The sequence below is a fragment of the Cebus imitator genome, unplaced genomic scaffold, assembly GCF_001604975.1.
Source record: "Cebus imitator isolate Cc_AM_T3 unplaced genomic scaffold, Cebus_imitator-1.0 Scaffold3, whole genome shotgun sequence".
Taxonomy (NCBI): domain Eukaryota; kingdom Metazoa; phylum Chordata; class Mammalia; order Primates; family Cebidae; genus Cebus; species Cebus imitator.
Genome location: NW_016107318.1, coordinates 954,218 through 968,945, shown reverse-complemented (window position 1 = coordinate 968,945; position 14,728 = coordinate 954,218). Strand labels below are relative to the sequence as shown.

The 14,728-nt window shown below is 38.0% G+C and overlaps 1 long non-coding RNA gene across 1 annotated transcript; it reads right to left on the bottom strand.

The window, feature by feature from the left end:
* Positions 1–642: 642 nt before the first annotated feature.
* LOC119471704 lies at positions 643–2,263 on the bottom strand. Its single transcript, XR_005200770.1, has 3 exons — positions 1,569–2,263; positions 1,364–1,440; positions 643–807 (listed from the first exon to the last, which is right to left on the bottom strand). It is a non-coding gene; the product is annotated as an uncharacterized LOC119471704 (long non-coding RNA).
* Between the last annotated feature and the right edge of the window lie 12,465 nt (positions 2,264–14,728).

The window sequence follows — 14,728 nt, the reverse complement described above, 5'->3', positions numbered from 1 at the left end:
GTTTTGAACTCCTGACCTCAGGCAATCTGCCCACCTCAGCCTCCCAAAGTGCTGGGATTACAGGCATGAGCCACCATGCCCGGCCTGTTTTTGACAATTTGATTGATTCTTACTTTGTTCTTGATGATTTATTTAACAATTTTATGATGTGAACCAAAATATATGAAATGTAGATACTAGGAGATTAGAAGAAAGGAGGAGATAAAGTAATATTCACTGAGCTTCTAGTACTTACAAAACTCTCTGTCAAGTAAACAGTATATTTTATTATTGAAATGGCTCAGTGAGGGAAGAGGACTAGTATCTCCATAAAAGAGGAACATGAGTTTCAGAAGTTAGGATACTTACTCCAGGTTACACAACCAGTAATGAAACAGAACCAAGACACAATCCCCAGGCTGCCTGAATCAAAATCTTAAACTTTTTTTGTTTTTGTGTTTATGTGCAAAGATCTTAGGTTTTTAGAAAGGCAAGAAGAGGAAGTTCTAAACCAGTTGGTTCTAACCAATTCCCTTGACTGACTCTCTAATTTGGAAAAGACTCATAGCCTGGAAGAGGAAATGTTTCTGAAATGCAGCTGCATGTTAATGTCTTTGAAGGACAGCTCTATAGACAACAATCAGGATCAGAGAGACATAGCAATGGGGCCGTCCTCTAAGGTTTATTTTAGCTTATTTCTACCCCTTTCTGTCATCTTCCGTGAATCTTCACAACCCAGTGGAGTAAAAGGCAGGTGTGAACTGTTGAGACACAGGCTCCCACAATGGAGCATTACTGATGGTTGAGAAGTAATCCAGTCAAATCAAGCTGAAGGACAGTAGTGTGAGATAAGATCCAAAAATAACAAAGTAAAAGCAGAGAGGTCCTTTGGGGATGCAATGCACTTAAATCAGTGGAGACACAGAATTCTGTAGGATGGGGAGATTTGTCTGGAGGCTTAGTTTGTACGGCAATCTCAGTTTTTACCTAGGTGGTATGGTTGTTTTGGGTTGCATATTATGTTTGTTTAGAGTATATGTTTATTGGAGGTGACGTGGGGTAGTTAGAGCCCCAGAAAGAAACCTCCAGGCTCTTCCACTGATTAGATTCCATGGTTCCAGTGAGTTAAAACAGTTCAATACAATTGAAAAGGAGGATTTGCTCATTCAGGCCTTGTGCCTTGCAGTGCTGAACTGAATTTGGTACTTAATTAAGTTTCCGGGGGTGCAAAATGGTTATCCCATTTCTAAATCTAAATAAATCAAAATGTTTTTTCAACTTCGGGGGTTTCAGAAAACCCACAACACATTTTTGCACAGATTTTCCTTCCAAACACTAGAATATTGCAAGGAAAATTCAATCCATATGTTTCATATTCACTTACAGTTGTATCAAAATCTTGTGTTGCAATTGACATTTGATGTTCATGACGTTTTCTGAATGCTTCCTATTTGCCTTTAACTCAAGAACATAAAGTTGATTTGTCAAGCTTATAAGTACCAAAAACTCCAAAATATTAAATTTGAGTTGAAGACAACAAACTTAAAATTCTGCATCAGGCATTAAATTTAATAAAGCTTTTGTCTTACTATCTCTACAGTGTTATATACTTGCAGATGTGCATATGCCTGATGACATGGAGCACAAAGACAGCATACTTTTGATACTGACTTGGTGAAGAGAAAGTGAAATGATAGAAAAGCAAGGACACATATTTTTTATTCTGGTATTCCTTCATGATTTAAATATTAACAGTATATTGTTTATAATTTAGTGCAAAAAACATGTGCACTGACAGCCTATATCTAATTTTCTTCTTCCGTCCTTCAACAATTTCCGTTCACTCTCTGGTTAGTGCTTGGCAACTCCTTATTTCCTGCCAGCGTGCAGAGAATGATGAATCTTCTGGCCAGTGGGTCCCTTCACATCACCATGAAGACAGACAACACTGGGAGGAGGAAAGGCAAGAGGAAAAATAAGTCCTTTACACTGAAGCATCCGTGTCTTTGGGATGGCTGTATAAAGGAATCTCCATTTGTTGCTATTAATGCTATTTTAGAGGTTTCTAAAATGATTATGTCCCTTTGTTTAAGGCTAATAATGTGGTTCTGCCTTTGCTTAGAACATGAAAATGGTGCCTTCCAATCAGAATCAGCTCAGAGAGGAGAATCATATTCCCAAAGAGCCAGGAACCTCAGGAAAAAAAAATTGCTGTTAGCACAAAATAAATAATAGTCTTCTGACATTTGTTTATGACAGTGTCTACAGACAGCATAGGAGTGGGTCATTCAGTTTGCTACGTGACTTGTATATGTGGGCTCTTTTATAGTTTTCATTATTCTTGTTTTCAGTGTTTCTTCTCTTAGAACCAAAATCATGTATGTTCATTGTAGAAAGTAAGAAAATGTTTGTAACTAAAAGAAGAAAATATTTCTGAACCCTCACTTCCTAAAGATAACTGCTATTTACATTTATTATATGTCCCTTCATTGTATTTTATACATAAACATTCACGCACTGTGTTTTTTATAAATACGAGATTATACAGCACATACTGTCTTATTCACTGGCAATACAGAGCTATAGAAGATTATGCTATATGTTTTTAAGTCTTCCTTTCTTCTTTTTTGATATGCTATATTTTGGATGGCTGTATATAGTTCATTGCTGGAATAAAATATTTAATCAAATATTCAAATATAATTATTCAAATGACTGGATGGTATTCCATTGTCAGAATGAACTATTTAATCATCAAAATATTCAAATATAATTATTCAAATTTAATAATTCAAAATTTCAATTTTCAGGCTGTCCCAATACACTGGTTACATAAACAATACTTGAAAATAAGATCTTTCCTTTAAATCTTTGCCAGTGTGAATAATTTTCTCCTTAGAAAAAATGCTCATACGTGAAATAACTAGTCAATATTTTAAGGCTTTTGAAATATGTTTACAAAAACAGCATGAACTTTCCTTTTGTTATTCTTTCAGAAGGGCAATAGACGTATGCCTCTGTTTCTATGGCCTTCGCTTGATCCTTGTCAGGATAATTGCAAGAGGGCCAGAAGGCTGAGAAGGTAGAATACGGTGGGTGGCCAAGAAAGACTATTTTGCTAAAGAGAACAAAAGGGCCGAAATGCGTGTCTTGTTCCAAGACTCTTTGTTATTTAGATTCCAGCATTTTCTTCCTGCATCTCACGCAACACCTCCTATCACTCCTGCAAGGTATCACCTGACTCTTAGAGTCTGCAGTGGGAGCCCCGCATGTTCTCCATGAATAAGGCTAGTTTTATAGTGAACTCTGATCGTCTGACAAAATAATATTTAATTGTAAGAAATGTTTTTCCACAATCATGAAAATTCTCGTAAGTCTAACATAGGCCAACTTCTATTTGGGAATGTAATCCTGTGTGAAGACCCTATGAAGTAAATGGGAATAATCTGAGTAACTAGGGAATGTAATCACTCTATCCCTAGTTAGGAGAGAGAGAGAAAAGCTACGTGGGAAAGTGTATAGACCCTGTGGGAGAAGGCCTGAGTTCACACCCAACCTCTTCATTTACTAACGTTATGACTTTAAGCAAGTGGCTGGAGCTACCAAAGTTTCATGTCCCCTCTGTCAGGTGCTTATATACTCTACATGCCATCTCAGTGGTGCCGACACAGTATCTCACATACGGTGGGTGGTTAATAAATAGTAAATACTTTAGCTATCTTTAGATGGAGAAGATACAAGGCACTCACTGAAGGCTATTTTAAATGCCTTTAGCCATTTCAGCCAGAGGCCGTATTGATTAAGAATCATGTTCTACTACAAGTAACAACAACAAAAGAGTAGCTTAAACTAATGCTTCTTATTCTCTTCATCTACATAATTTCACACCCAGACATAGACATTGTTAGTGGTTTTTGGTTTAAGAATGTCAAAACCAAGATGCTTCGGATTAATGCATCCTTTCCTCTCAGCTATCAACATAGGGCTGCTGCCGCTGCTTTAGCCCACTGTATTAGCCCCATGTCCACATTTCAGGAAAGGAGAAAGAGGAAGTGCTGGGAGGGAGAGAAAGCACTCAGGTGAGAAATCCTGAGCAGACTGCGAATGTCTCATTGGTGACTGCCACCCCTCACTGCAAGGAACGGATGAAGAGCTGGCCCTTGCTTTTCTAGAGAAAACCAGACTAATATTCTGTCTGCCAAAGATGCCTTTTTCCCTTCTCTGACCATACCTCTTTCTCTTGTTTGCTTCCTGTTCGAGACAGAGTAGGCTCAGCTGGCAGTTTGAGGGGTGTTGCAAATCCCACCCAATAATTCACATCTACCAGTTTCTGTGAAAGCCTAAAATTTTAGCATCAGTGAATTAAGGAACCACCCACTAGATGTTAAAATGCATCTATCTCTGGGAAGAAAGTTAGTATATTGCTTCATTTCCATACTTAACACCTTAGGTAATCAATAAATGCATTGATTAAATTCCTTTAAAGAGAAAAGTAATTGAGACTAGGTTTTTATCGAGGAAGGATGGAGAGTTAATTTCTGCATGACAGGCGCTAGCCAGGCAGGCAGGAGTAGGAACGCATGAAAGGAAATAAAGAGCAGGAAGGGCAGTGTGAAGCTGCAGAGAGGCAGTAGAGGCTGTTAGCAAAGATTTGATGAGCACCTCAGAAACAAACACCACCTCCCGTATTGTATCCTGGCAATAGATCTGATTGCTCTTTTCTCTTTAGTCCGCATCCTGTCTGATCACATGCAAAACTCTATATTAACACTCCAAACCACAAAAGAGAAAACTAGCCCAACCTGTGCCTGATATTCTGTTAGACCTCACTTCAAGCTCCACACTGTGTGAAGCCAATGTGGTTATACTCAGGAGCCACTATTTACAGAAACAGGAAATGCTAGCAATGCAGGCTGCTTCTCAAGTGAGAGTCTTCTGACTTGAAGTTAAGATAGCAGAAAGAGTTGTTCGTCCTCAACATTTGACAAGGCAGACAGTGTAGCTTTATTGTTCCGCTCATGATTTCTAGAGACAAACGTGGCTTCAAATCCACAGTGACTACGGGAGAGGTATTTAATTTCTCTGTGTCTCAGTTTCTTCATCTGGAAAGTGGCCATATTCATGGTATTTAGGCTTGGCGTGGTGGTGGAGGTTGCAGTGAGCTGAGATGGCGCCATTGCACTCTAGCCTAAGCAATAGAGTGAGACCCTGTCTCAAAAAAAAGGGTATTTATCTCTTTAGTTTGTTGTGAAGAAATGAAGTATATAACAAGAGCTGAGAACTGTGTCTGGAACACAGAAGTATTTGCTTTATTAAGTTTAAAGCATTCTTTTTTTCTATCTCAGATAGTTTCCATAGATACTAATAATCACATCTTATATGTCTACAGTTTTTTACAATTTCCAAAGCATTTCCATATGTGTTTATTCATTTCGGGGAAGTAGGTCATTTTTATCATACCGATTTTACAGATGGGTGAATGAAGTCACAAAGGTTATGCTTATGCCCAAGGTCACATGGACAGTAACAAGGCAGAGACCGAAACCCAGATATTTGAAGACAAATTCAATGAACTTTCTGTTATGCCACATTGACACATTGGGAAGCAAAAGTTTTGGAATCATGGCAAAATGAACATGTCTCACAGTTGATTCTGTTTGTGTATATTTCTGATTCCCAAAAGCTGAATCTGCCTTTAGGTAATGTAAAGTATACTTGCCTGGGTAGGTGTAAGAAGTGTTTGACTTTCTGACTCATATGTAATTTCTGTACTATTGCAGAAGGATCACAATGTATTCCATTAGTATTGAATGACCCAGTAATTTTACTTCTATGAATAAACTCAAGGAAAGAATCTTTAGCAGTGAAAGAAAAAAAAAAGCTATATAACAAAAAAATGCTAATTTCGAGTTTTATATATATCATACCCAAGGAAGCAACAAATAATCTAAATATTCTTGGCATAGGATCAGTTAAGGAAACTATCATACATCCACTTAATGAAATAACGGAAGTGATAATAGCTACTGTGTATCGAGCATCCAGTGTGTGCGATGCATTTTACTAGCTCCTTTCAAATGGCATTTCTTTTGATTTCCTAAGAGTTAGGCATTACTGTCACCCCATTACACAGAGAATGCCCCAAAGCCAAGGTTGTATGCTCAGGGTGACAGATATGGCTAATGACTCATCTTTCTTGCTTCTTTATTGCTAAGGAGCCCTGATTTTGAGAAGAAAGGTACCCAGCCCCAGAAGATAAATCAGGAATAGTCCAAGCTCATAAAAGCGTTTCCAATCTCCTTGCAAGTAGTAAGTCTAGGGATGGGCATGTGGTATAATTCTTGTCAATAAGATTTAAGAATACATTTCCTTGGGGCTTCTTGAAAATCACTTCCTCAAGCCTTTTTTCCTTTCTTTTCCTGCTCCATTTTTTCTTGCCTTTGAACATTTTTACAAGAGCAGATGATACTGGAGGCTGAAGCAGCCATTCTGGGATCATGAAGGGATTAGAAGCAAATGATAAGAATGACAAAGTAAACAAGAAAACGAATCTAGGCCCCCAGTGGCTGTGGCTCGCCAACAAGCCTCCCTGGTATTGCCTGCTGCCTTTTGGGGTTTTCTTTGTTTGGTTGGGTTTTGTTTTTTTTTTAAACAGAAACAATACATATCCTTTTGGGATAAATGACTATTCGTCTATTGTTTAGTACTAAAAGCAATCATATTGGTTAGGGTTTGATAAAGCTGTGTGTGATATAGAAACACCATCGCCGCCCTCCACCGCACACACACATACACACATGCACACACACCCTAACTGGAACTTAAACACATTTTAAAGTCTCTGATATGATTTAGCTCTGTGTCCCCACTCAAATCTCACCTTGAACTGTAATCCCCATAATCCCTACATGTAAAGGGAGTGACCTGGAGGGAGATGATTGGATCGTGGGGGCAGTTTCCTCCATGCTGTTCTTGTGATAGCAAGTGAGTTCTCATGAGATGTGATGGTTTTATAAGTGTTTGACAGTTCCTCCTTCACACTCATGCTCTTTCTTGCCTGTTTCCCCTTCTGCAATGATTGTAAGTTCCCTGAGGCCTTCCCAGCCATACAGAACTCTGAATCAATTAAACCCCTTTCCTTCATAAATTACCAGTCTTGGGCAGTTCTTTAGCAAGATGAAAACTGACTAATACAATCTGTCTCATAACAAGTCCATGATAGGCAGTCTGGCACAAATATGGCATTCCACGAAGTCCTGAGAGACCCAAGCTTTTCCAGCTTTTTATTCCCCAATCTCAGGATTTTGCCCACCACTGGGACCAATATGACTACTTGAGCTCCAGCCTTTGCATATGCATTCCAGTCAACAGAAAGGAGGAAGGGGCAAAGAAGAACATATGCCCTCACTTTTAAAGTAAGCCAGAAAGTTTCACACACCATTTTATTCACATCACATTGGATAGAGCTGCTAGCTGCAAGAAAAGCAAGGAAACGTCATCTTTATTCTGGAAGGTCATGTACTCAGCTAAAAATCAGTGATTCAATCAGTGGGGAAAAAAGTGAAGAACATACAGAGAGAAACGCATGCAGTTGATGAATCCATATCTGTCTGACTTTAAAGCTATGCACTTACTGCTGTATTCCACTGTCTCTTGTGGCTAATTATACTATATAGCGATGTGGAAAATGTTATATTATTTTCCATCCTTTAAATCTATTCACAATTAAAATATATTATAAAAAGAAAAATGCTTTTAATATGTTATACAGGATAAAATTATATATCTAATATATCCAGGAAAAATTATGATTTTGAAAGAGTCAAAGGAGTGGTTGTACTTGAATTTAGGAACTTGAATGAATCACAGATTTGTTCCTACTTTTCTCTATTCTTAAGGCTTCTTTAATAAGAAAGTAATCATTTTGTAATAAAAATATCTTACGCTTACCTATATATCATATTAAAATCATATAAACTACTCAGCCACAGAATCTTTTTATATATAGCCACGAAGCAGAGTCTTTAAGTGGTGGATTTTATGTAGAAGAAAAATGATAAATAACATGTCATTTGATGCTTCATAATTTTTGGTTTTTAACTTTCTAGGTCACTGATTTCTCAAAGAGTTTTCATTCTTTCCACACATTAGTTAGGTGATTGAGGAAGGTGTCAGGCTACTGAGACATAGGAAAAGATGATGTGGATGAATTAAATTCTTCTTTTCTTTTGGCTGAGTATACAAAATACACAGTATGATTTAGTAGTCCTTCCCCTATGTGTATTAACTTCTGTCTGCTGTGGGCAATATTGAGACGATATTGTCATTGGCATCCAAATGAGATACATACTTGGTATAATAAATGTATTTTTACATATGTACTGACTTAATAAAATCAGTGCTAGGAATTGATGGAAGGGTAGAATCAAGAAACTTGAGAAAAGGGAAAAAGAATTGCTGGTTGATAATGATCAAGTAATATATCGAAGGGGGTAGGAAGAAACATTACTGGAGGAACATTATAAATATAACATGTCGGTTCTCTTCTTCTCCATTTGGTGAGTGCACATGCATAGGTGTCTCCTGTGGCATCAGGAGGGACAGCAGCACATATCGAGGAGGTATAGAATCTCAGGATTGTCCTGTAGTATAGGTGATGCATAGCTTAAGAAATTATGTTCTGTATATGGTTTAAGCTATACTTTTTCTGTCTTTAATATGTACTTGTTTGCTGATTTTTTAAGAGAAAAGGGGACAAAAACAAAATATTAATCAAAGTATATTTAGAACAAGATAAGCCGATGCCAAACTGTTTATATGAAAAAATAAACAACCAAATAGAGCCAGGAAGTCTTAAAAAGAAAGGCACCGAGAGGGAACTAGACCTCCCAGTTATTAAACATCTTATAAAGCTTCAATAATTAAAGCATTGTTATACTGGCATGCATATACACAGACAGAGAGAGAGAAAAGGAGAGAGAGAGATAGAATAATAATTTGAATCTATAACTCATCTATACCATAAATCAATATTTTAAAAAATAACCCAATAAAACATGGGTAAAGGAAATGTACAGTTAAATCACAGAAAAGAAAACACATTTAAATAAAACAAAAGATGGGTGATATCACTCTTAATCTGAAAAATAAAATCAAAATCACCCAGACTCTTTTTATGTATCAGATTGGCAAAGATCCAAAAGTTGGATAAGACACTATGTTGGTGAAGTTATGGAGAAACTAAATCTCTTCCACTTCCATGGAAATCAATTTGGCAATAGCAGAAAAAAATTTTTAATTTTAAAAATCAGGCCGGGCATGGTGACTGACGCCTGTAATGCCAGCACTTTGAGAGGCTGAGGCAGGTGGATCATGAGGTCAAGAGTTTGAGACCAGACTGGCCAACACAGTGAAACACATCTCTACTAAAAATACCAAAAAAAAAAAAAAAAAGTAATTGAGTATGGTGGCAGACCCCGATAATCCCAGCTACTCAGGAGGCTGAGTCAGGAGAACCGCTTGAACCCAGTAGGCGGAGGTTGCAGTGAGCCAAGATTGCGCTATTGCGCTCCAGCCCGGGTAACAGTGCGAGACTTCGTCTCAAAAATAAAAAAAATAAAAATTATGCAAAGATACAAATCCTCTAAAATTGAAATTATGCTCTGGGAATTAATTTGAGAATGTATTTAGGATTATACACATACATGTGAAAAACTACATATATATAGGATGCATTATAGTGTATGTGTGTGAAAGCAAAAGATAGGAAAGAATCAAAATAGAGAAGACATCAATGGAAGACAGTTTAAACACGTCATGGAACAAGCATATAGCATAGTATTTATGCAAATATGAAAGATTAAAAATGTCTTCATGTATAAATATTAAACATTTTTCAATTTATATTAACAGCCAAAAAAGATGCAAAACAGTATGTATAGTATGTTACATTTATGTTTCTAAAACTGGGGACTGGAGAGGGCATCTTGACTCAGGCCTGCAATCCTAGCTACTGGGGAGGGTCAGGGGCTGAGGCGGGAGGATCTCTTGAGCGCAGGAGTTAGAAGCTATAGGCAGTTATGATGGGGCCACCGCATTCCAGCCTGGGCAACAGTGAGAACTTGTCCCTTAATCAAAAACGGGGCTGATGAAATATATACATTTGTATAGAATATCAATGTTCTTCCCTGGAGATAAACAACTCTGTTAGTTTCTTGGGTATCTATGTACGTAGATAGCCAAGAAACTAACAAAGTTGTTTATCTACCTAAGTAGATACCCAAGAAACTAACAGAGTTGTTTATCTATGTATGTAGATACCCAAGAAACTAACAAAGTTGTTTATCTCCAGGAAGAACATTGGGTGGTTAGGGGACAGATGTAAAAAAAGAGCCTTCTCATACTTTTTATGTCTTTTGAATTAGAACCTTTTCAGGTTATCACTATTCAAAAAATAAACTAAAATGTAACAAATTTTAAAGAGCTTAGCTTGTAACTCACAGTCATACTCACAAGGGTGGCCGTTTCAGGCACGTATTTTCTAATTGAAGGGAGAATGGCTGGCCTCCCTTCAAACAAGTAGGCTAGAAATCAAAATACAAATTAGAGAGATAGGATAAACAAAGTACCTGGAAGGGGCCTAATATTAGTAAAAATGTCAACATGGACATTCTTAAGTGTACTGGTTTTTTTGGTTTTTTTTGTTTTGTTTTTTTTCAGACAGAGTCTTCCTCTGTCCCCCAGGCTGGAGTGCAGTGGTGCAATCTCGGCTTACTGTAGCCTCCACCTCCTGTGTTCAAGCGATTCTCATGCCTCAGCCTCCCAAACAGCTGGGATTCCAGGTGTGCCCCATCAAGTCCTGCTAATTTGTGTATTTCTAGCGGAGAAAGGGTTTCACCACGTTGACCAGGCTGGTCTTGAACTCCTGACCTCAAGTGATCTGCTTGCCTCAGTCTCCCAAAGAGCTGGGATTACAGACGTGAGCCGCCACACCTCGTCTCTAAAGTGTACTTTCTGACATAATGTACAAAATGTCTTTAACTCCATTTTTTGTGGCCTCATGTTGTTAGCCTGAAATCAATTCTGATGAGAGTATTTACCCCAAGGGAATCAGCAAACACTACACATCAGGGCTTTATATCCTGGTGGGGGGAAGGGTGGAGCCAGTAGTAAGGCCAGTACACCACTGGCCTAAATGTTCTAACTTTTGCCGTGATTCTCTTTGCAACTTTCAAATTACTTGACATTACTTTTCTAAAACATGGGTTGATATTTATTTGACAGTGAAGTTGATGAGATGCATGATAAGGGAAGCCAAGCATAATGTGAATTGAATGCTAGTATCTAAAAATGTATCCTCATCTTGGTGTACAACCCATGACACCCACTGAGAAGAGCAAAAACATGGACCTACCATTCACTGTGTCTTCCTAGTTTAATTGGACAAAGAATTTTCTCTGTTTCCTTTCTAGACAATTACATAAAAGCTAAAGAAGTAAAATTAAGCAGATTTGCAAGCTTATTTTGTCTCCTTGTATCATCTAGTGCATTTCATTTAATATTTGCCTGTTTTATTAATAATTGAAAGCAAGTTTACAACATATAGGCATGCAGAATAACTTTTGAACCTATGGGAATTAATGTCTAGTGAGAATGGTCCAGGCATAATAAAAGTTATGGTATAAAAACCCTGATCAGCTATTTTGCAGTTCAAGTATTTACTGTAGATATTCTCCTCACATTGTTCCCCTCCCTTCACTTGAAATTCTTGTTATCAAATTCATCTCAATATGCTTGATAGGTAGCAAACTACTAATGAAAAACATGTGTATATTTTGAGATAAAATTAACCTTTTAAAAATATAAAGAAAGAAAAAGCAGAATGTCATTATACATCTTCAAAGAAAAATTATTTTAAATGTAGAGAAAAGATATGTAATGTTTAACATCATTCTGTGTTAAACCTTTATAAGACCCGATTAGAGTTCTCTTCTATTGAGATTTTTTTTCCAGGAGGAAGATTTTGTTTTTTCAGGAATGTTTGTATTTTTTCTGCTTTAAAAACAGTTTCTACTTATGTAAATATGCCTACCTTGCCATTACGTGTGTCGGTAATGCCCAAAGGAAAGTCTATGTCGAATATACATATTCTCCATATTTGGAAACTGTAAATTAAATCAGACATTTGTGTCTGTTATTAAAATTCTAGCGTAAGTTTGCCCAAGGGCAGAGCTAACACAAGATCAGCTCTTCATACTGCTGTGATGCACTTATTTACTTTATTTGAGAGAGTTGTATTGACCATTTGGAGACACCTCTAGCTACAGCGTTTCTCTGGCTCTCAGGTTCATGGATATGTTTTGGTGGTATTAAAATCAAAATGATCTTTACGTTGCATCTGGTTGCAAAAGTTGCAAAAGCAAAATATAAAATCAATACGTGGAAATCGGAATGTTTTCATTCACTCAAGTCAAATTCAGTGTTTGGTTGGTTAGGTACTGTTAGCATCAGCAGTACAATACTGCTATGGTTCTGCTTTTCAGGAACCGCAAACACAGTGAGGATCATTTCCTCACTTGAGTTAGTCACACGGCCTTCCTCAACTGCTTTCCTCATCTCAAAGTGTTGTCAGTCACGGTTGTGGCCTGAGTTTAAACCCTCAAAATTCATATGTTGAAACTTACTCCCCAGTGAGATAATATTAAGAGATGGAGTCTCTAGGAGGGGTTTAGGTCACCTGCTAAGCCAGCCCTCATGAATGAGATTAGTGCCCTTATAAAAGCCGTCGACGGGAGCTGCCTTGCCCTTTCCACCATTTGAGGACATTTGCAAGAACTATATTTGCAAGAACTAAGAAGACAACTTCTTGCAAGTAGAGAGTGAACCCTTACCAGACATCAAATCCGCCGACAGCATCTTGATCTTCAACCTCCCAACCTCCAGAACTGTGAGAAATGCATTTCTATTATTTATAAATTAAACAGTCTTAGGTATTTGTTAGAGCAGCCTGGATGTACTAAGATAGTTGGAAAAAAGAAGCAAAATACAACTGGTGCCAAAATAAGCGATCCCATGAGTGCTATAGGAATTAGAGAGAAGGTAACTGAGATTCTCTAGAATAGAAACTGACCCTTATTTGTATTGGTAATCTGAACACCTGGAATATTTTCTGGCATATAATAAACACTCAATAAACATCCATTGCAGGATTAAAGTAAATAAGTTGTTCATTGTTGGCTAACGCAGAGGAAAAACCTTCTGGATAAAACAGAATTTTAACTCTATATCTCAAAGAATGGGCAGAATTTGTATTAATGGGGAGACTAGGAAAGGATATTGTAAGTGAGGGAAATGGCAGAAGCTGAACTCCAGAGAAGTAAGAAGAGTATTTCAAGAGGGTGATGAATAAGATTTCCAGACGATTGCTAAGAGCCCATGGAGCCAAAAGTAAAACCTAAATGGTGCTAGGAAAGGTGAAAAGAGATTTATGGAGAGCCTTAAAAACTAAGCTGAGGAGTGTGGACTTTATTAGGTAAGTAAATGAGCAGTGGAGGAAAGACATGATGAAAAATGCTGTTGGAGAAAGCGAACCTGGCAGTGGTGGGAGGATAGAATCCAAGGAGGGGAGTCTGAGCAGTGACCCCATGAGGGGAGTTGCATGCAGCGAGCAGCTGTTGCTATAGTGCAGAGGTGAAGGACAGCGGAAAGAAGGGAAGAACCGATTTGGGAGAAATTGGAAAAGTAAGAATCCAGAGCATTTGGTGACTTTTAACATGAAACATGAGAGGCAGGGGCCAGGAGAACAGGATACAGTTGGCGCTAGTAATGGACTGCAGAAAGAATAAGCAGCATGTTTCAGATGCATCCTACGGCATTCTTCGGGGAATAATTGTGTTATTTGTTGCCATGAATTGTCCAATATTTATTGGGTGCAATTAGGTACCTATTGAATGCTTATCTTTTATCCAAATATACCAGGAGCTATGGGAAATTAGAGACAGTCAATAACATGAACATCTTCAAAATGCTGGCATTATTTTTTTATTGTTGTATTGTTATTTTTAAAATATTTGTGAACCACTGTTGGTTGAATCTATAGAGGTGGACCCCATGGATGGGAAGGGCTGCACCCAGGAGTTGGAGACCAGCCTGGGCAACATGGCGAAACCCCGTCTATACTATAATTTGTCCTCAGTTTACTTATACAAACCCTGAGTCTTACAGTGGTAAATTAACTTGCTCAGGGTACCACAGCCAGTGAACAGTAGATTCAGAAACAAAATCCCAGCAGGCTAAAGCCCCAAGCCTGCAGTTTTACCACCACACCACACCAGACTTACTATATGGAAGTAGTTAATAAGGCTAGCATAACACTCAATATTATTGAGGAACAAAACCCGTGGTATCATGAAATTTGTTTTAGGTCAGGAGGAAGAGATGAGGCTCACAAGAGAAACTGCATATGCAATAACATGTCCAAGATCACTGACAAAAAGGCATAAATCTGGACTAGATGATGGCTACAGGGCTGAATGCCAGGAACAGTCCTGTCACTCAGTATGTACTGGGATCAATCAGTTAATAAATACTTATTGATCACTGATCACACATCTAGCAGTGAGAGGCCTAGGAGCTGAGGTTGAATGTACCCTCCTCTCACATTTTCCAGGCTTCAGCTCTATCCTTATAACAGTTCATCCAGGCAGGCCTCAGATTTCAGGTCAACGAAAGCTGCCCCTTTCTCAGGGTG